The sequence below is a fragment of the Rana temporaria genome, chromosome 10 (assembly GCF_905171775.1).
Source record: "Rana temporaria chromosome 10, aRanTem1.1, whole genome shotgun sequence".
NCBI classification, from domain to species: Eukaryota; Metazoa; Chordata; class Amphibia; order Anura; family Ranidae; genus Rana; species Rana temporaria.
Window position 1 is genome coordinate 4,565,247 of NC_053498.1, and position 23,072 is coordinate 4,588,318.

The 23,072-nt window shown below is 48.2% G+C and overlaps 1 protein-coding gene across 2 annotated transcripts in view; it reads right to left on the reverse strand.

Annotated features, from left to right (window-relative positions):
- IGSF21 (immunoglobin superfamily member 21) overlaps positions 1 to 23,072 on the reverse strand; it is a 465,054-nt gene that overhangs the window by 226,344 nt on the left and 215,638 nt on the right. The window lies entirely within an intron of this gene.

The following is a 23,072-nucleotide window of genomic DNA, read 5'->3' on the forward strand; positions in this document are numbered from 1 at the left end:
CTTAACATCGAACAAACATGTAATTACTTTTGATTTTCACGTTCCTGACACCGCAAACGATAACGGGTTTTAATTCCATAATTATTTTATTTTGAAAGCGTTTCACGCGCGTCCGTGTCAACGGGGGGCTTCCGCTCAACGGCAATGAAAATCTCTACTTAGTGGAATGGTGTGGCTCAATCAAGATACACTTTAAGGCCGTAGTAGGTGACCCCCGCCCCCCCCCCCTCCAAAGGATTGGCTTTTGAGGGTTCCAGCGAAGGGTTCTGTTAAGCACTTGACACTTTTTTGCGAATTCGGCACTGCGTCGCTTTAACTGACAATTGCGCGGTCGTGCGACGTGGCTCCCAAACAAAATTGACGTCCCCTTTCTCACACAAATAGAGATTTCTTTTGGTGGTATTTGATCACCTCTGCAGAGCCTGGACGGGGGGAGAGTCGAGGAGCCTGGACGGGAGGAGAGCCGAGGAGCCTGGACGGGAGGAGAGCCGAGGAGCCTGGATGGGAGGAGAGCCGAGGAGCCTGGACGGGAGGAGAGTCGAGGAGCCTGGACGGGAGGAGAGCCGAGGAGCCTGGACGGGAGGAGAGCCGAGGAGCCTGGACGGGAGGAGAGCCGAGGAGCCTGGACGGGAGGAGAGCCGAGGAGCCTGGACGGGAGGAGAGCCAAGGAGCCTGGACTGGAGGAGAGCCAAGGAGCCTGGACGAGAGGAGAGCCGAGGAGCCTGGACGGGAAGAGAGCAGAGGAGCCTGGACAGGAGGAGAGCTGAGGAGGCGAGGAGAGCCAAGGAGGGGAGGAGAGCCGAGGAGCCTGGAGGGGAGGAGAGCTGAGGAGGGGAGGAGAGGAGAGGAGGGGAGGAGAGGAGAGCCGCCCGCCTGAGTGCCAAACGGGGATGTGGCACAGCGGCAGCATTCTAGATCCCATCTTCTGGAGCCTGCAGTGCCTATGATGGGATCAGATCGGTCCCGGGGGTGCTTGCCGCTCTCTTGTGGCTAACAATGAAGACCCTGCAATCATGAGACTCTGGGCTCCCCCTAGCCCCCCCCCTTCCGACGCCCCTGCTCACGATGTTCATTTAGAAAGGGAAGGGGCCGGTAAACATCCCCACAGCAATAAGGGGCAGGAGAGGAGAGTAGGGACAAGGTGGGGGAGAATCTGTGCTGCACAGGGTGATTAGGGTGTGCCTAGGCACACCTGGCACACCCTGTGCGCATGCCTATGATATACAATAAATAATACATTTTAAAAACGGATATATATATATTTTTTTAAATCCGGTCTTGTCTACAAATCTCCCCTTTCTGTAAATAGCTGAGACGCACACACACACAAAGTCCCGGCTATCAAAACGCATTTCCCGGGAGGCTCGGCATCAAAATTGCATTCATTTGTTGGGAATAAAAATATCAGATTAGTGGGAAGTGCGTGGTTTAGATTGCGGGGCCCGGTGTGGTTAGATTGCTACGGTAATATTATGTATCAGAGTCGCACATCGCACAGCCTGCAGAGGACATTATAGCTGGAGAACATAAAGCTATTTAGATAATAGTCAAAAATCTCTTTATAGATATCAATGTAAGGCAAGAGAGGGAAAGTATCATAATTAAACCAAACCGAGTCCCATCCGGCCAACTTCAAGAGCAAATCACTGGCAGGCCGCTGTACGCATCACAAATATTGGATTTATACTATATACTTATTCCAATTTTTACAACGTTTTTGCTTTCCCTTCTTGTTATATCTCAGTGCTGCGGATCCCCTGCACCCCTTTTTTGTAGCCATTTCCTAATCCACATTCGGGGCGCCGGACGCATGGATTCCAATGGGGTTGTTTTTTTTTTAAAGCACATGATTAGAGCCTGAAGCTCTAATTGTCTAAAAAAAAATGGGTGGGCTCGGGGCGTAGAGAGCTGCGCCTCAAGCCCACCCGCTTGTGTGACAAAAGCAAATTAATATTCACTATTGTCTTCCTGATTCTCCTCCCGGCCAATCAAGAAGCCCAATTGGCCAAGAGGAGAAGTGATCGTATTGGCTGCTGAGGGAAGCCACAGAGGAGGAAGGTGCCGTGAAGCCAGAGACGCAGGGTGAAGCTGCAGAGAAGGAGGAAATGCAGGAAGGAGCCAAAGCTCACCACGACCTAGATGGGGTAAGTGCGGGGGCTACTAGGGGGACGAGCGAGCAACGGGGAGGGGGGCGGTGGGTCTTTTGACTGACCAACCGACCGGGGGGAGGGGGGCCTTGGATATCTTGTTTTCTCACCCCCCTTAAATATACTACAGCACAAGGAGAGTGCTCTGGTCTCTGCCCCCTTCCTGTACTTTTCTGTAGTGGGTGGAGCCTGCTGAGCTCCTCCCACAGCACTGCTCTCTCTCCTTGTGCAGGGAGATTGGTCTGGTCTGCACCCCCTTCCTTTACTTTTCTGTAGTGGGTGGAGTCTGCTGGGCCCCTCCCACAGCTCTGCTCTCCCTCCTTGTGCAAGGAGAGTGGTCTGGTCGCCACCCCCTCCAGCTGCTGACAGCCTGTCATGGGTAGAGCCTGTTGGTCCCCTCCCACAGCTCTGCTCTCTCTCCTTGTGCAGGGAGAGTGGTCTGGTCGCCGCCCCCTCCAGCTGCTGACAGCCTGTCGTGAGTGGAGCCTGTTGGTCCCCTCCCACAGCTCTGCTCTCTCTCCTTGTGCAGGGAGAGAGGCCTAGTCTCCATCCCCTTTCTGTACGTTTCTGTTGTGGGTGGAGCCTGATGGACCCCCTGCTCTCTCCTTGTACTGGTAGAGTGATCTGGTCTTCATCCCCTTCCTGTACTATTCTGTAGTAGGTGGAGCCTGCTGGGCCCCCTCCTCTCTCCTTGTACAGGGAGATTGCTCTGGTCTCCGCCCCCTTCCTGTAATTTTCTGTAGTGGATGGAGCCTGCTGGGCCCCCTCCTCTCTCCTTGTACAGGGAGCGTGGCCTGGTCTCCGTCCCCTTCATGTACTTTTCTGTAGTGGGTGGAGCCTCCTGGGCCCCCTCCTCTCTCCTTGTATAGGTAGAGTGGTCTGGTCTCCGCCCCCTTTCCTGTACTTTTCTGTAGTGGGTGGAGCCTTCTGGCCCCTCCCACAGCTCTGCTCTCTCCTTCTGCAATGTGACTGGTCTGGTTTCCACTCCCTTCCAGGAGTGGGTGGAGCCTGCTGTGCCCCTCCCACAACTCTGCTCTCCGCACAGGCTATGTACAGCACAGTGATGATGTCACAGCTTACCGATACAAATACAGAGCGTGTTATCACATGCATGTTCAACTTGTAAGTGCAGAGTTATGAATGCAGCCTGCTAGCCAATCATATTCTGGTATGCATGGGTCAGGTTGTGGGGGGTGTGTGCCACGCCCCAAGGCTTGTACCAGGCCCCTCCCTCTCTAGCCTGGGATGCCCCTCTTCCCTTTGCGGAGACACCAGAGAAATTTTTCAGGGCTATAAATAAGTAAAAACGGGACTGGAGTTCATTTCTCAGGATTTGCTTCGGGTCGTGTTGGAAGTTTTTTTTCTCTCTACACTGAAATATATTCTTTATATGCGATTTATTATTTAGAGGCGACTTAATAATTCACGGCGCCATTTATACTTCCGTCAGGCTGGAGGAACGCGGGAGACGTGATTTACCGTCCGCCGCACGTTTCACGAGGCTGGTTATCGCTAATGATGCGTAACGAACAACTCTGCGCCAATTATAAAGCGGTACGTTGTGCTGATATGACGAGCGAAACCAATCATTAGGCACGAGGAGGAGAACAGCTGACACCTGTGCATGATACCCTCACAAACTATGGAGGCACCATGCTGGCTGATGGCCGAGGAGCAATGGCCACACTCAGGAACAAAGGTTACTGAGTTCCCGGGTCTGTACACCCGCTGTGCCCATTATGAGGGGTTCCCACCATCCCTGTGCTGAGTTCCTGGGTCTGTACACCCGCTGTGCCCCATTATGAGGGGTTCCCAAGTATTAGGGTCGATGTATGGGGACCCTGATGTAAGGGGGGCTCTGATGGGGACCCTGATGTAAGGGGGGCTCTGATGGGGACCCTGATGTAAGGGGGGCTCTGATGGGGACCCTGATGTAAGGGGGACCCTGATGTAAGGGGGGCTCTAATGGGAACCCTGATGTAAGGGGGGGCTTTGATGAGGACCTTGATGTAAGGGGGGCTCTGATGGGGACCTTTATGTAAGGGGGGAGTTGCTAGGGACCCTGATGTAAGGGGGCTCTGATGGGGACCTTGATGTGAGGGGGGCTCTTAAGGGGACCTTGATGTAAAGGGGGCTCTAATGGGAACCAGGATGTAAGGGGGCTTTGATGGGGACCCTAATGTAAGGGGGGACTCTGATGGGGACCCTGATGTAAGGGGGGCTCTGATGGGGACCTTGATGTAAGGAGAGACACTGATGGGGACCCTGATGTAAGGGGGGCTCTAATGGGGACCCTGATGTAAGGGGGGCTCTGATGGGCACCCTGATGTAAGGGGGGCTCTTATGGGGACCTTGATGTAGGGTGGGCTCTGATGGGGACCTTGATGTGACCTTGGGGGGACACTGATGGGGGTCAACTTATTCATTTATAAGGATGAGCCAGTCTGATGGGGACAGTTGATGTAAGGGGGGGACTCTGATGGGGCCATCGATATAAAGGGGGACTCTGATAGGGAGACGGATATGAGGAGGCACGGGTTCTTTTTATTCATCCTAGTGCTCCCCTTTCACCCCTGCTCTGCCTTTGCACTACCAGCCAAATATTACTTCCAGGTTGGGGGGCCCCGGTACAGAAACGCGTCGAGCGAACTTGGGAATACAGTTTTCTCCTTTATCTGTGACAGATTACTTTTTTACCCCCCCTCCCGATCATATAGGCCAGATCAGATGTCCCCCATTCCTTTCCATCCATCCGATGCGGCCGAAGTTCCCGACTCTCCGAGATGAAGTTGTTCTTGCTCTGTGCCCCCCCGGTGTCAGGGCCCCCCCCCTTCTAGAGTGGATTAAGAGCGCCGGGCCCGCGCGTTCACTTCAGCACTGGAGGAGTATTGATCAGGACGCGGCGAGCCGTCACCAGTCAGGGATTCAGATAACAGCGGCGCAGGATGGAGACACCTTTCAGCAGCAATAGGGCAAAATCAATAAACTATTAATAACTTCACGGGATCAAGCGGATTGCCGGGTAATGCAGTTTAGCCGCTTGAGTTTACCGACACTGACAGCTCCTCAGAAGGGTAAGTAATTGTGTTACGGCGCCGGAGCCGACACCACGATCACGACCGCCAGGCCGGGAGAAGATAATGTAAGTATTAAACTCCACAGCTCCCCCCCCCTATCCCCCCATCCCAATCCGGCCCTTCATCGGACAACGCGGGGGCCGAGGACACGCTGTACCCAATAATATGCAAAAACATCAACTTTAATGTCCGATATATATATATATATATATATATATATACTGTATACATAGGGCCAGATTCTATCTTTAGGCAGGTGTAGCGTATCTCAGATACACTACGCCGCCGTAACTTAGAGCGCCATGTCCTGTATTCAGAAAGAACTTGCGCTCCAAGTTACGGCGGCGTAGCGTAAATGGGCCGGCGTAAGCCCGCCTAATTCACACTAGGCTGGTAGGGGGCGTGTTGTATGTAAATGATTCGTGACCCCACCTAAATGACGCCCTTAACGAACGGCGCATGCGCGTGCATGCTCAGTATCACGTCGAATTTTCAAAGTAAATTACGCCCGCTCAATACTTAGTCGACGTGAACGTAACCTAGGCCCAGCCCCATTCACGGACGACTTACGCAAACGACGTAAAATACGACGCTGTTCGGACGTTTCCGACGTCCATACCTAACATGACTTACCCCTGCTTTATGAGGGGTAACTTTACGCCAGTCCGACGCCATACGTAAACGACGTATCTTGATACGCCGGGCGCACGTACGTTCGTGAATCGGCGTATCTAGCTCATTTGCATATTCAACGCGGAAATATACGAAAGCGCCGCTAGCGGCCAGCGTAAATATGCACCCCCAAGATACGACGGCGTAGGAGACTTGCGTCAGTCGTATCTTAGACAAATTCTGGCGTATCCGATTCTTTGAATCAGGCGCCGAGATACGACGCCTCACATTCAGACTTACGACGGCGTATCTGGATATACGCTGTCGTAAGTCCATTGTGAATCTGGGCCTTCATTTCTATGTAAGTGGGCAAACCTACACAATCTGCAGTGGAGCCAGGGCTGTCTTAATGAGACAGCACTACACAGGGGCCCCAGCTGCATGGGGGGTGCTGTTTTTTCCCCAAAGCAGCTGGTCCTTGAACCCACGCTGCCCAAAATTGGGGGCCCCCATGATGGCACTGAGAGTAATAGATACACAGGGGAGGCAGTTTGCCTCCTACCTACTTGATGTCTGTTTACCTGCACTGTCATCATTGTAGGGGGCCCCCCAGAGCATTACTTTGCCCAGGGGCCCATGATGCTATTAAGGGTGGAGCCAATCATTAAGTCCCCCCCAATGTATTGATCGATAACTTTGACTTGATACAAATTGTTTTATGAAGTTCGCTCCATAGCTCCATGTGGAAGCCCCAGTCACGATATATTGAAGGGAAGGAAGTCTAGTGTGGTTGGGCCACATTCTACACGGCAGTGCTTGACCCTCGAGCATCCCGGAGCTTTATAAAGCTCTAAAGAGTGCGGTTATTTGGAGCACAGGCTGTTTTGTTTAAAGCAGACTTGGCCTCTGACACGTCTGTTTCGCGTCGACGTGCTCGGCGACTTGCGGCCTGCCGGGTTCTCGATGGGCGCTCAGTGAAGCAGAATGATCCAGCTTGACAACGGGTCACAAAGCTCAACGAGAGACGAGAGAAAAACAGTTACGGGGGAAACCAGGCTTTTATACTTTTTTCCTTCTCTTTACTGTTAGTGACAATAAGAAGCTGCCGCTTGGCAAACGAATAAAGAACGTCTTCGGCTTGGTGCTCGCCCCCCACCTGACGGGAGGCCAGCCACTTCTTTTCCAAGGCCTACGGAGCTGCCAAATGTGGCTGGCTTAAGGGAAAGTTCTACCTTTAACCACTTCTAGGCCAGCCCTTTTTTTTCTGGCACCTTTTGGTATTTTTTTGCACCCCCCCAAAAAAAAAAAATATATATATATTTTTATCACTTTTATTGCTGTCACAAGGAATGTAAACATCCCTTGTGGCAGCAATAGGCAGTGACAGGTACTCTTTATGGAGAGATCGGGGGTCAGGTCATCACTCACTTCCAAGTTACCATAGCTGAGAGTCAAACAAAGCCCCGGTCCTGGCTCTCCTTTAACAGGGGCGCCCCGTTCATTAAAGGTACCGCCCCCATCCATCAAGACCTCCCCTATTAATGCGTCCGGCCCCTTTCAGGACACCGGCGTATGCGGATGGGCTGTTTTTTCTTTGAAGCACCAGAAGCTTCACCGCCGCCCATATGAGCCCTCAACACGGCCTCCCGTAGGAGCCTGCAACCCGCCCATAGGAGCCCTCAACCCGGCCACCCATAGGAGCCTGCAACCCGTCCATAGGAGCCCTCAACCCGGCTGCCCGTAGAGCCTGCAACCTGCCCATAGGAGCCCTCAACCCGGTCGCTCGTAGAAGCTTGCAACCTGACCATAGGAGCCCTCAACTCGGCCGCCCATAGGAGCCTGCAACCTGTCCATAGGAGCCCTCAACCCGGCTGCCCATATAGCCTGCAACCCGCCCATAGGAGCCCTCTACCTGGCCGCCCATAGGAGTCTGCAACCTGTCCATAGGAGCCCTCAACCCGGCTGCCCATAGAGCCTGCAACCCGCCCATAGGAGCCCTCAACCTGGCCCCCCATAGGAGCCTGCAACCCGCCCATAGGAGCCTGCAACCTGTCCATAGGAGCCCTCAACCCGGCTGCCCGTAGAGCCTGCAACCCGCCCATAGGAGCCCTCAACCTGGCCGCCCATAGGAGCCTGCAACCTGTCCATAGGAGCCCTCAACCCGGCTGCCCGTAGAGCCTGCAACCCTCCCATAGGAGCCCTCAACCCGACCGCCCGTAGGAGCTTGCAACCTGACCATAGGAGCCCTCAACTCGGTCGCCTGTAGGAGCCTGCAACCCGTCCATAGGAGCCCTCAACCAGGCAGCCCATAGAAGCCTGCAACCCATCCATAGGAGCCCCCAACCTGGTCGCCCGTAGGAGCTTGCAACCTGACCATAGGAGCCCTCAACCCGGTCGCCTGTAGGAGCTTGCAACCTGACCATAGGAGCCCTCAACCCGGTCGCCTGTAGGAGCCCTTAACCCGCCCATAGGAGCCCTTAACCCGGCCGCCCATAGGAGCCTGCAACCCGTCCATAGGAGCCTTCAACCCGGCTTCCCGTAGAGCCTGCAACCCTCCCATAGGAGCCCTCAACCCGACCGCCCGTAGGAGCTTGCAACCTGACCAGAGGAGCCCTCAACCCGGCTGCCTGTAGGAGCCTGCAACCCGCCCACGAGTAGGAGCCCGCAACCCGGCCGCTGCCTGTCGCCCACTGATGTGGTAAGTGCCAGGGTGGGAGGTGCTGCCAACCAACCGGGGGGGGGGGGTAAATTATTTGCTGCCCCCCCAAAAAAAACATGGAAACGGTTCCATCGCTTTCCTAATCTATTAAAAAAAAGTTTTCCCAATAAAAATGTATCAAAAGTTTTGGATGGGGACGAACTTTCGATAAAACTTCTGGAACGCCGCGGCCACCATGTTGCAGAACACATTAATTGACACGCACGCTCTGTTGGTCTCCGTCGTCGGCCCCTCCAAAGATAAAAAAAAAAAACACTGTCTGTTCGCAGGTCGCGCCGCATCATATCCAAATGAGTGTATTGGCGTCACACAGAGCGAATAAAAGAAAAAAACGGCGGCTGCTAATCAGCTCCGCGCTGTGAAAATAGGCGGACTATTTATCCGAGAACGGGGGACGGGGGGTAATAAAGGCAGCCCATGACAAGAAAATTGATACTTATCACAAACATGTGTCACGCTTCTCCCGTCCTGACAGGTCCTATTGATTTCACGTATGACCAGGAGATAAGTCGCTGACGTTCGCTTGAATCGTTTTTTTATTCTCTGAATGAACGCATTTAAAAAAATGAAAAAAAAATAAGTAAATAAAAAAATGCCTTATTTTCCACCGCCGCCTGCCAGGATGTCACAGGAACACAATGCGGCTTTGCCTCATTAAACTTTACGCGCCTTCCATCGGGATACTTACTATGTATTTATATTTAATATTACTTGCAGGGTTCCAGCTGTTTACAGGCCTGTTTACAAGGCTACATGTTAAATATATAGGATAAAAATACACAAATAGGGACAAAAAATAAATAAATAAATGTCCAGCACTGCAGTTTCTTTAATAGAAAAATAAAATTTTTGAAGAGGTGTAATCCCAATGTAAATGGAATGTAAAGTAATTCTTAATGCGCAATCTGCTTCTTTCAGATTCAAATAAACATATAACTGCATATCATACATCGTCATGACTTGGATAACCTGCTGGTGGCACCGTGGGTACCTGGGCGGAGGGTTGTAATTCCAGTGTCCACCAGCAGGTGTCTCTCAGGAGCCAGCAGATCCCAGTAATCAGTTTCCACCATGATGCTGGCTGCTGGGAGGTATTTAGGTCTGGTCCCGGTTCTCTAAGGCCGCTTTCACACCGAAGCGCCGGCGGTAAAGCGTCGCTATTTTTAGTGGCGATGTGCCGTCTTTTTAATAAGTTAAGTTAATACTTTGTAGCGCCACCTTCTGCTGCGATTACAGCTGTAAGTCGCTTGGGGTATGTCTCTATCAGTTTTGCACATCGAGAGACTGAAATTTTTGCCCATTCCTTCTTGTAAAACAGCTCGAGCTCAGTGAGGTTGGATGTAGAGCGTTTGTGAACAGCAGTTTTCAGTTCTTTCCACAGATTCTCGATTGGATTCAGGTCTGGACTTTGACTTGGCCATTCTAACACCTGGATATGTTTATTTGTGAACCATTCCATTGTAGATTTTGCTTTATGTTTTGGATCATCAAACCTCCTGCTCATATTACTCTGAAAATACACCTGTGACCAGAAACCCAATTAACATGAGCTAATTAACTAATCCCTTTAAGCAGTTTGGTCATTGTTATGATAAATCAGGATTTCACTACAGGTCAGACTTGTTGTCACCGAGCTTCACACAGTAGATTATGCATTATCATAAGTTTAAACCCAGGACACCTTCTCACAATAGCAGGAGCTCCAACAGGAGTCGGCCCGTCTCCTACATTGTACAGAGGCCAATGTGATCAGCCCTCTCAACTAACATGTTGAGTTCAGAATCAAACAAACCAAGAATAGTCTTTACATCTATCCTGGGAGATATTGTGGATAAATATTACTGTCCCATTTTAAGTAATCCAAGATATATTTTCTCAGTCACCCTGTGCCAGGATGTGTCCCCTGTGAAGTCCACACGGGCGGGACTTCACAGGGGACACATGAGGATTCCATCACTGCAGCAAACTTTCCAACCAGCTGGTCTATTGGCCACCTCCAGCACTATAGTGCTGAGCAAGCTGACTGTTGACCATCTATGCAAAGGAGATTTGAATTGTTTAACATATTAATCTATGGAGATATTGTGGATAAATATCCCTGTCCCATTTTAAGTAATCCAAGACATATTCTCAGTGTTCATTTTTTTTTTTTGGTCACCCTGCGCCCAAAAGCGACTCCCATTACACCCCCTTCTCTTGAACTAATCTAACCCACCCTTCCCCTCCACGGATGCATGATGTTTGTTTACATCCAGCGGTGGAAGTCTTCACTGTGCTGACTCCGCCTGTGCATTGGTGCCCCAAAGACCTCTATAGAGCTGTGCCCCAAGGGCAGAGACACTCAGAGACGGGACAACAAAAGTCCATGGGACTGTAATAGCAGGTGATGGCCGGGCGGTAAAGACTTTAACTGCTTGATGTAAACAAACAGGGGAAGCGCGGCTGCTGGATTGAGGTATATTTGCGTTCGTGGGGTGGGCGAGGTTAGGTCAGAGAGGAAACAAGGAAAATTAAACTTTTACGTAAAGCCAGGTAGAGGCATACAGTGGAACCTTGGATTGCGAGTAACACGGTTAACGAGCGTTTCGCAATACGAGCACTATATTTAAAAAAAAAATTGTAACTCGGTTTCGCAAAACGAGCACGATTCAGGCCAAAGCGGTGTGCAGTACCGCTTTTAGCCTAAGGTGAGGGGCGCCGGAGCCAAGCAGAGCCGATTGGCGCCGTTCGGAAATGCACAGCTGACTTTGGAAAATCTCGGGGAGGAAGTCTTTCCGAGGTTTGCCAAAGTGTCCTCGGGCCTTTTCGGACGTTTCCGAGGCTCTCCATCACCCCCCCCACCCCGCCTCTGGCCACATGCGGTATTGCATGACATTGAAGTCAATGCGGAACAAATTATTTTCGTTTCCATTGACTTCAATGGGGAAACTCGCTTTGATATGCGAGTACTTTGGATTACGAGGATTCTCCTGGAACAGATTATGCTCGTAATCCGAGGTTCCACTGTATAACAAAGTTTTCAAATTAAAGAGAGAGAAAAAAGAAAACCTAGCTAGCCAGGAGGGGATTTTTTTTTTTCATCCAAACTGGAATTTTAGTTCATCTACGCTTTAAGGTGTTTCATGGCTGAACAGCTCCACTCGGCAGAAATTCTGTCAGGAAGGAGGACTCTGCCAAAAAAACTAATAAGCAAACTGATTATTAATTGAATGGCATTTTGGCAGGTGCCATCCATTTTCCCAGAGCCCTAAGGACGATCTGCAAACCATATGGCGTTTTTGCTCTGAGATCACAGTCTTATGTCCGTAAATTGCTCAGCGGGTAAGTCGAGATCGCCAAGGGCCGGAACCAATGCACTTTTCTAATAGACTGATCAAGTGCACCTGTCAAAGATAAGGATGAGGCAGCAGAGGAAGGACAAGACACACCAAAGAGGTCCGTTCCTCATTAAAGACACTATTTTTGTTGTTTTTTGATGGAGTTGTTTGCCGATCTCTGGACGCACAGGGGCGGGAGTGTCACTGGTAGCAGCACACCCAGGCTACAGTAAATATGTTCCAGAGGCAGGGAGCTACAGCACCCACCTGGCGCCCCCCTGTATCAGTGTGTTCATTAGTGCCTTATTTTAGTGTCTCTCATCAGTGCTTATGAATGCCGCCTGCCTTCCAGCGCGGCTCTGAGCTGAGAGCGTCTCATGGAACAGCTCAGAGCCCGAGAGCCAGCATTGATAGCTTTCTCTCGCACGGAATGATGAGAGAGGAGACACAGCCGATCTGCTCCCTCTCCTCGCTCCTGTGTGTGTACATCGGGAAGTGTGAGCTCCTTAGCTTCACACTTGACTTCCCTTGAAGCACACACAGGAGAGGGGAGAGGTATCAGATCGGCTGTGTCTCCTCTCTCATCATTCCGTGTGAGAGAGGAGGTAGGGGAAAGAGAGCTATCAATGCCGGCTCTCGGGCTCTGAGCTGTTCCATGAAAGGCTCTCAGCTCAGAGCCGTGCTGGAAGGCAGACGGCATTCATGAGCACTGATAGGAGATGCTAAAAGGAGGCACTAATGAACACACTGACGTCAATGGTTGCTAGATGTGAGGGGCTGTAACAACCAGTGGCCTGGAGTAGACTCAGGAGTCTGAGCCGGAGCCAGCAATACAGCAGCTCAGTCCATACCTGTCCCATTCGTTCCCAGTGTCCGTTTTTTTTAATTGGGGGGCACAGTATAATGTTGGGGGGGCCATGGCCCCCTCTGCCCCCCCCTAGTGACGCCACTGGTTAGAACCCTTGTCAGGTGTTTATTGCTGTCAGTGTCCCCACTGGGAAGACTTTCACTCTCTATTTTGTCCTGTTGACCATCGTCAACAGAAAATGATGGGAAATCCAAAATTTATGGACGAAGGTCAAATATTCCAATGGGGACATCTCTTCCGGTGACAACTGGTGTTCAACTCAATTCATAAACACTTCCTGTCCCTTTCTTTTGTGTCTCTAGGACAGAAAGCAAAGGGAAATTTGACCAATGGGGCAACAAACACATATGAGCAGAAGCAAAAAGAACAAGGTGCCTCAGCCTAGAGCATTATCATAAGACCTTTAATTGATAAAACAAATTCAAGCGTACTCACATAAGTACAGGCAAAAGTGCATGGATCACTATCCAGTCAAGACAGGTTCCTTATAGGGGCCAGGAAAAGGTCCCACAACAGGTGGATGAGAAACCAGAAACACAAGATATGGAAAAACCCACAATCACCTCATATTTTTTGGCCACCCAGCCTACCTCCAAACAGGCTCCTTATAGGGCCAGGAGACCGGATTGTGAATTCCTGGAAGTTGCACGAAAGAAGCAACCCCCCCCCAACAATGGTATTTATGAAGTGTTACTGCCAAGAAAAGGTCCCACAAAAGGTGGATGAGAAAATACACACCAGAAACACAAGATATGGAAAGAAACACATAACCTTGTAATTTTTGGCCACCCTGCCTACCTCCCAACAGGCTCCTTCTATGGCCAGGAAACTAGATTGGGAATTCGTGGAAGTTCCACAAAAAAGAAGGAACCCCCAACAATGGTATTAATGGAGTGTTAGAGGCCATGAGAAGGTCCCTCAAAAATGTAAAGAAGAGGATGAAAGTTAGACACTGGAAATATAAAATACGGCAACCTAAAATCACCTTGTTTTTAAAGCCTCCTGGCCTATGGGGGGGGGGGGGGGGTAAAGCAGAGGATGAAAGTTAGGCACTGGAAACATAAAATATGGATAACCTCAAATCACTTTTTTTTTTTTTTTTTTTTTAGGAGCTTCATGGCCTATGGGGGAGAAGTCCCCAAACAGGCTCCTTATAGGGCCACGAAAAGGTCCCACAAAGGGTGGATGAGAAACTAGACACCAGAAACACAAGATATGGAAACCCCACAACCACCTCATATTTTTGGGCCACCAAGCCTACCTCCAAACACGCGAAGATCCATATTTCTGGGGGCCACATGGGAAAAACGTTGTGGGGCCAATCTGCTGCAGAGGCGGTGAGGCGAGCTGGGTCTCCTGGTCGTCTGGCCGACACGCCCCCATCCCCCGCATGTCTACTTGTCTCGGGCTACTGCCTGGTGCTGAAGCAGATGCAGTCAATCAAAACGAATGAAATATTTGCAATGTGGTGGGGGGGGGGGGGGAAGGCACACTATCCACCACGCTATCTCATCAGCCAAGGAAAAGGATCAAAGTGCTACCTGCATTGTGCACCCTAGAGGGCAGGAGGAGAATTGCAAATTGATGAGACTTCTTCTTTAAAAAGCACAATACTATATATAAAATAGATACATCCAGAAACAAAGATATCTTCTCTTTTTAACTTGTAAATGTGCCGATTGTGTTCAGGAGGAGAAGTCTTGTTACTTGTTCTATGTGTTTTATAAAATTAACGATCCCAATTTCACAGCCAGAGATCAAAGGGGTTATTCCAACAGAAAAGGGAAAACTAATTAAAAGACTAATATATTACATTTAAGATACAACTCCCCTTCCTTTCTAAAAGAGTCTCGTTCTCTAATACGGGCCAATGGCACAATAAAAATGACACATCCCGGACGACGTAAGCAGTTCTGAGCAGCAATTATTTCATTATTAGGGACCAAGTGTTTTATGACGTTCATTAATGGGAAAAAAAGCAATAAAAAGCCACAATAAATTCTGAGGGCGGCTTCACCAAAAAGTGAGATTTCAGGCATTTGTCGTACCTGCACCTATTTCTATGGGGAAAAAATGCCCTGGCTGCATTTAACTAAATGTAATGCGATCACAAAAACTCGCTAAAATGTAGCGATCTTCATATATTTTGTTACTGATATTAGTTATATTAAAAGTGGTTGTAAACCTCAGACAGGAAATATGAACAAAGCATATCCCATAGTGTGTACTTGTAATTAGGTCTCCTTCCTCTGCCATCAGGGGCTAAATTCTTCCCCATGGAGACCAGTAAAGGGGGCACAATTCCTTACAATGACACCAACAATTGGGCCCAATGACATCAGTGATGGGGCACAATTCTTCCCACTGGCACCAACAATTGGGCCCAATTCCTCCCAATGAAACCAACGATGGGGCACATTTCAACCCAATGACACCAATGATGAGGCACAATTCCTCCAAATGACACCAATGATGGGGCACTATTCCATTGTTTTTCCCACTGATGTTGGGACCTTTTCTACTCCCAATGGCAACAGTTTGCCCCCCCCCCCCCCCTAGTCTGAAGGACAGTAAACCGGCCCTTTGTTTAGAAAGTTTGTAGACCCTTGCTCTACAATGTGTACTTGTCTCAATTAGGCCTCCTTCCTATGGTATCAGGGGCTAAATTCTTCCCCATGGAGACCAGTAAAGGGGCACAATTCCTTACGATGACACCAACAATTGGGACCAATGACATCAATGATGAGGCACAATTCTTCCCAGCGACTCGAACAGTTGGGCCCAAATCCTTCCAATGACATCAAAGACGGGGCACAATTCTTCCCACTGACATCAACGATTGGGCCCAATGACACCAATGGTGGGGCACAATTCTTTCCACTGACATCAACGATTGGGCCCATAGACACCAATGATGGAGTACAATTCCTCCCAATGGCACTAAATATGATGAGGCACATTTCCTCCCAATGACATCAACAATTGGGCCCAATGACACCAATGAAGGGGCACAATTCCTCCCACTGACACCAAATATGGGGCAGTTTGGCCCCCCTAAAGTCTGAAGGAAAGTTTGGAGACCCCTGCTCTATAGTGTGTACTTGTCTCAATTAGGCCTCCTTCCTCTGCTATCAGGGGCTAAATTCTTCCCCGTGGAGACCGGTAAAGGGGGCAAAATTCCTTACAATGACACCAACAATTGGGCCCAATGACACCAACGATGGGGCACATTTCAACCCAATGGCGACACCAATGATGAGGCACAATTCCTCCCAATGGCACAAATGATGGGGCACAATTCCTCCCAATGACTTCAACAATTGGGCCCAATGACATCAATAATAGGGCAAAGAGGACCTTATCCCAAGACTGTCTCTACAACAGGAGGGGTATTACCAGTGGCGGCCCACCCTTTCAAGGGGCAGGGGCACCGCCCTCCAATCTATATGCAGGGTGCCGGACGCATGTATTTCAAAGTTTTTTTTTTCGCAGCATGTGATAAAAGCCTGAGTCTATAATTGGCTTAAAAAAGGGGATGGGCTCAGGGCGCAGAGCACTGCACGATGAGCCCACCCATTTTTCTTCCTGTTTCTCCTCTCAGCCAATCAGGAAGTGGGTTCTGAGACCCAATTGGGTGTTACTGGACAGATCACCAGGTGAAAATAGAGTGAATAAAAGCCAAAAATAAATGTAGCCGCCACATCTAATGATTGGTAAGCTGCAATATATGACATTTTTGGTTTTAATACCTTCTAATCCTTGTACTGAGCATTAACTGCTCTGGTTCCTGACAGCTATGGGGATTCCTATTCCAGATATAAGGGGGGGGGGGGGCAATAGGAAATATTTTCCTCTATAAGACCCTCCATACAATAGGAAGCCCATACAGGGGAATGGACAGGAAAGAAATAACAGTTTGGAGATTAAATGCTGAGTCTGGACGGGAGGGGATGTAAAGATAATTCAGCACCAGAGGCCTCTCCTGTTTAATTCATTGGCCTCCGATAGGGTGTAGAAAAGCCACTTAGAGTCCCATTAAATTAATCTCTTTAATTTCATTCATAAGATGAGATATAGCGGGAAGATCCATTTTCCTCCGGCAACAGAAATTGCTTCGCCAAGCATGGAGGAGATATGTCCAGCGCTCCCCCTCCCTGCCGTATTTCATGGGGGGGGGGGGGTCACGTGGCGCTTGGTGGTCACAATGTGGCGACAGCTGTAATAATGCTCTTTGAGAAAACATCGGAGACGAGGCATTCCTGACCATATGTGATAATCCTCTCCCAGGAATGACGTTCGCGGTTTGCGTCTTTTAATAGATGTATTGCTGTGAAAACGCAGTCATGTGAGGACGTGATCGGGGAAATGGAAGCCGAAACATACATGAAAAGGAATCATTGACTAAGGGGCTTTATCTCACTCATAGGCATATACAGTATATATATATCTATATATATATATCTATATATATATATATATATATATATATATATATATATATATCTATATCTATATATATATCTATATATATATATATATATATATATATATATATCTATATATATATATATATATATATATATATATATATATATATATATCTATATATATATATATATATATATATATCTATATATATATATATATATATATATATCTATATATATCTATCTATATATATATATATATATATATATATATATCTACATATATAGGTAGATAGATATATACACACACATACATTTTTTTTATATCTATGTGACGATAGATACAGGATGTAACGGTCAGGGGTTGACGCTGTTACGATATTCCATTCCACCAACCCAAGACAGCTTATCGACACTCCACAAACCAGCAGACAGGACCCATTGGATTTTCCCCCAGAATAACGAGACACAAGCTCTGTTCTCTGGTTCCAAAAAGAATGACTACTTTAATGATAAACTCAGCTCTTCTTATACAGTTAGCAACCAAATATGGACAATGACTCAACTCCACCCACAACATGACACAAGGAACTTTAATACACATTCCTTTAGATAATGACATTCAGATAATCTACATGAACCAATTACTAATCATTACCCAGACGTTCTGACTCTGCGATAAGTTATTCTCACCTGCTACACAATACACATTCCTTTGTAGACGTAAGTCAGATGTCTGACCTTTAGAGGTTGCCAAGTCACAACATATATTATCATCAATAGAACTTCACACAATGAAAGGTTTTTGAGAGGCAGACTTAATTAGCGCAATAGACAATAGAATGCAAACACAGCAAGCTTTTATCACTACAGCCAGGTAGACTTAATTACCACCTCAACAGTCTATGTACCACATTGAATGAGACACTCTCCTATTGACCTGTTTGGGTCAGAATTGATGGGGCAAACTGGCAGCAATTGATGGGGCAAACTGGCAGCAATTGATGGGGCAAACTGGCGGAAATTGATGGGGCAAACTGGCGGAAATTGATGGGGCAAACTGGCGGAAATTGATGGGGCAAACTGGCGGAAATTGATGGGGCAAACTGGCGGCAATTGATGGGGCAAACTGGCGGCAATTGATGGGGCAAACTGGCGGCAATTGATGGGGCAAACTGGGGGCAAACTGGCGGAAATTGATGGGGCAAACTGGCAGAAATTGATGGGGCAAACTGGTGGCAATTGATGGGGCACAGTGGCGGCAATTGATGGGGCACAGTGGCGGCAATTGATGGGGCACAGTGGCGGCAATTGATGGGGCACAGTGGCGGCAATTGATGGGGCACAGTGGCGGCAATTGATGGGGCACAGTGGCGGCAATTGATGGGGCACAGTGGCGGCAATTGATGGGGCACAGTGGCGGCAATTTATGGGCACAGTGGCGGCAATTCATGTTTTTTTCAGTTTGTTAGAGCCCCCCCCAAACATTTTGAGCACCAGCCGCCACTGATCAGGGCAAGGGAAGTCAATGGCTGTGTGGACACTTCTATACCAGGGCAAGAGAAGCCACTGGAAGTGTGGACACTTCTATACCAGGGCAAGAGAAGCCACTGGAAGTGTGGACACTTCTATACCAGGGCAAGAAAAGACCAATCCTGTCAGGCTACAAGGCACAACAGACCACGTGACCAGGTGTCGCCTCATACAGCAGGCAGCACGCCGTAGCCCGGAGATAACATCTTAAACTGCGTCAATGATTGCATACAGCTCACACAGCGGTGTGTACATTTGGAAATGTTTGTTGCTCGTTATGCCACTGCCATGGGGAGGAGGAGGGAGCAACGTCTCTAAGAAGCTTCTTTCTCTCATCCGCAGATTATGTATCTGATTTTGCATCCAGACCCAGAGTCTTTAGCTTTCCCCGGCACTATCTACGCTTGCCTCATTTTTTATTTTAAATCGCCCTCTCCGCTCGCTATCACTTTCATCTCTGGCTCCTGCTATCTCCCTGCCAGGCGCACAGTACAACTATTGTGCCGTTTAAATGTAATTTATCTAACTTCCCCGTGACTGCGCCTACATAGGGGAATCGCCCACAGCCAAAGGCCGCAGGGGCTAATGACTCTGAGATAGAGGTCTAGGTTGTCGTTTTTTGCTCATCTCTTAAACCTGCCTACAACAATAAAGTAAAATGATCCCCTTTTTATGGCGAGGAAAACATTTCAGTTCACCCAGATGGCCATATGTTGCCATAAGTACAAATTCTAAGACCGGTTTTGCTGGGATAGGAAGTCTTATTGGCTCATGTGTCACTTTAAGGTAAGGTGACCAGATTTTTTAAATGAAATCCAGGGACATATTTTTTCTTTACTAGTAATGGCAACAATCAGCGACTCTCTGCCCGTCGCAGCCCGTCTCACAGCCTCTCAAGTCTTACTCTCCGGGCCCCGCCTACTACTGGATGGGGAGCGGAGGAAGATCACTCTGCCAGGGAAGGCAAGGAGATAGGCAGGTGGCTGGCCGGGATTTAAGCCAAGGCAGAAGAACATGCGAGCGAAGCTAAATGGGCATGCGCCCGAAACTGAAGAAATATTTCCAACCAACACATGATCATCATAAAGGGGCACAGATAATGGGAAAAATACAACCCCCCTATGCTAGTAGGCACGGCGGAGCGGGGGGTGTGTAATTCTATTTTTTTTTATTTTAATTCTGCACTGACTGTCTTTGAAATTGCCCCTGCCCCCTATTAAATCCAATCTGGGGACAAAACCAGGGACAGACTTGGTCCGGGGACAGTGTCCTCAATCAGGGGACTGTCCCCTGAAACTGGGGATGTCTGGTCACCCTACTTTAAGGTCTCTTTTCCATGGACCTAGCTGCAGATTCTCGAGCTGTAACGAATTACATTGTCGGCAGTAGGTCCGGACTGGCCATAGGGCAGACCGGGCATTTGCCCGATGGGCAAGGGCCGCCCGCTCCGTGGCCTGATGATGGGATGGGGGATTGGGTGAGGGAAATTTGTGCTGAAAGGGGGGAATTTGGCGTTTTGGGGGGGATTTGTGCTTGGAGGTCCAGGTCAACGTGTGTGTGCAGCTTCTGACGTAGCACACAGCCATGGGGTATATAGAGAAGAATAGGAGAGCCACCTTCCTAAAGAGGCCAAAAACGTTAATGAGGTTTCAAAAGCAAAATTTTCTAAAACTTCGCAAGAAAAAAAAAATCCCTTTTAAACCCTTTCAGAAGCCAGCACTAGATCTTCTCCAGACCCGAGACGATTTGAATAAAGTCTTAATATACAGATTGGATCAAACTATTGTCATGCAAATATTAATCCTCCCTGGAGTCGCCGGCCTTGTGTAATGCATTGTCACCAGGCAGTCCAGCCGATATCGGGTGAGCGCCCTTGGCAGCGGACTCTAATTGCAATACAAGGGACCTCAATTATAGAGCGAATCGGAGGTGTTAGTTACAGACTTGTTCCGCATGACCCGGTCTAACCTCCCAGTCTATTCTCTGTCCTCGTACGCGGCTTCTCTATGAATGAGTATATAGAGGAAAGAGAACATTGTTCTGCCTCAACCGCTGCCCTCTAGAAAACCAAAACCTCAGATCTTCGGATCCGTTACAATAACGAGTGAGAATTGATTAAAGAGTTTGCTAACCCTATCTGCATGGTATTTAGTTTGCTCTGTGCTCTGGGTGTCAAAGAGTATCCAAGAGTATCAAAAGTACATGTACAGTGGGGATCGAAAGTTTGGGCACCCCAGGTAAAAATGAGTATTAATGTGCATAACAAAGCCAAGGAAAGATGGAAAAATCTCCAAAAGGCATCAAATTACAGATTAGACATTCTTATAATATGTTAAAAAAAGTTAGATTTTATTTCCATCATTTACACTTTTAAAATTACAGAAAACAAAAAAATGGCGTCTGCAAAAATTTGGGCACCCTGCAGAATTTCTAGCATGTACTGCCCCCTTTGCAAAGCTGAGACCTGCCAGTGTCATGGATTGTTCTCAATCATCGTCTGGGAAGACCAGGTGATGTCAATCTCAAAGGTTTTAAATGCCCAGACTCATCTGACCTTGCCCCAACAATCAGCACCATGGGTTCTTCTAAGCAGTTGTCTAGAAACCTGAAAGTGAAAATAGTTGTCGCTCACAAAGCTGGAGAAGCTATAAGAAGATAGCAAAGCGTTTTCAGATGTCAATATCCTCTGTTCCTCGGAATGTAATTAAGAAATGGCAGTCATCAGGAACAGTGGAAGTTAAAGCAAGATCTGGAAGACCAAGAAAAATATCAGACAGAACAGCTCGCAGGATTGTGAGAAAAGCAATTCAAAACCCACGTTTGGCGGCACGATCCCTCCAAAAAGATCTGGCAGACACTGGAGTTGTGGTACACTATTCCACTATAAAGACATACTTGTACAAATATGGTCTTCATGGAAGAGTCATCAGAAGAAAACCTCTTCTACGTCCTCACCACAAAAATCAGCGTTTGAACTTTGCAAATTAACATATAGACAAGCCTGATGCCTTTTGGAAACAAGTTCTGTGGACCGATGAGGTTAAAATAGAACTTTTTGGCCGGAATGAGCAAAGGTACGTTTGGAGAAGAAAGGGCACAGAATTTAATGAAAAGAACCTCTGTCCAACTGTGAAGCATGGGGGTGGATCAATCATGCTTTGGGGTTGTATTGCAGCCAGTGGCACAGGGAACATTTCACGAGTAGAAGGAAAAATGGATTCAATAAAATTTCAGCAAATTTTGGATGGTAACTTGATGCCATCTGTGAAAAAGCTAAAGTTAAAGAGAGAATGGCTTCTACAAATGGATAATTATCCTAAACACACCTCAAAATCCACGGGGGATTACATCAAGAGGCGTAAACTGAAGGTTTTGCCATGGCCTTCACAATCTCCTGACCTCAACATAAGTGAAAATCTATGGATAGACCTTAAAAGAGCAGTGCGTGACAGACAGCCCAGATATCTCAAAGAACTGGGAGACTTGTGTAAGGAAGAATGGGCAAAGATCCCTCAAACAAGAATTGAAAGACTCTTGGCTGGCTACAAAAAGCGTTTACAAGCTGTGATACTTGCCAAAGGGGGCAGTACAAGATATTAACTCTGCAGGGTGCCCAAACTTTTGCAGACGCCATTTTTTTGTTTTCTGTCATTTTGAAAGTGTAAATGTTGGAAATAAAATCTAACTTTTTTTGACATATTATAAGAATGCCTAATCTGTAATTTGATGCCTTTTGGAGATTTCTCCATCTTTCCTTGGCTTCGTTATGCACATTAATACAAATTTTTACCTGGGGTGCCCAAACTTTCGATCCCCACTGTAGTTTGTCCCATGCTTTTTTAATTGTAGTTATAAGGCCCGACCTGCCCCCTCTCCCCCGCCACAACCAATCCAACAACAACTATGAAGATGGCGGCTAACTCATTGTTTCAGCTGAAAGCACTGTCCACAGACAAGCAACGGCAAGAGGAATGCAGAGGGAGGGAGGACGTGTTCACCTCTGTATTTCGCTTGCCATGCTAATAGTCTCAGTAAGGTGCTCATAACTTAATAGCTGCAGCTTTCCTCTGTTGTGAGCACTTTCCCGAACCAAGCAATGGCAAGAGGAATGCAGAGGGAAAGAGGATGTGTCAGCCCTTGCATTTAAAGCACCTTCCACAGACAAACAATGGCAAGTGGAATGTAGAGGGAGGGAAGCGTGTCTTTCTCTGCTTTTCTCTTTTCGTTGGTCGTCTCAGGAAGGTGCTTTCAATGCAAGGGCTGACACATCCTCTTTCCCTCAGAATTCCTCTTGCCATTGCTTGGCTCAGGAAGGGGCTCACAACAGAGACAAGCTGTGGCTATGAAGTTATAAGCACCTTCCTGACACTAG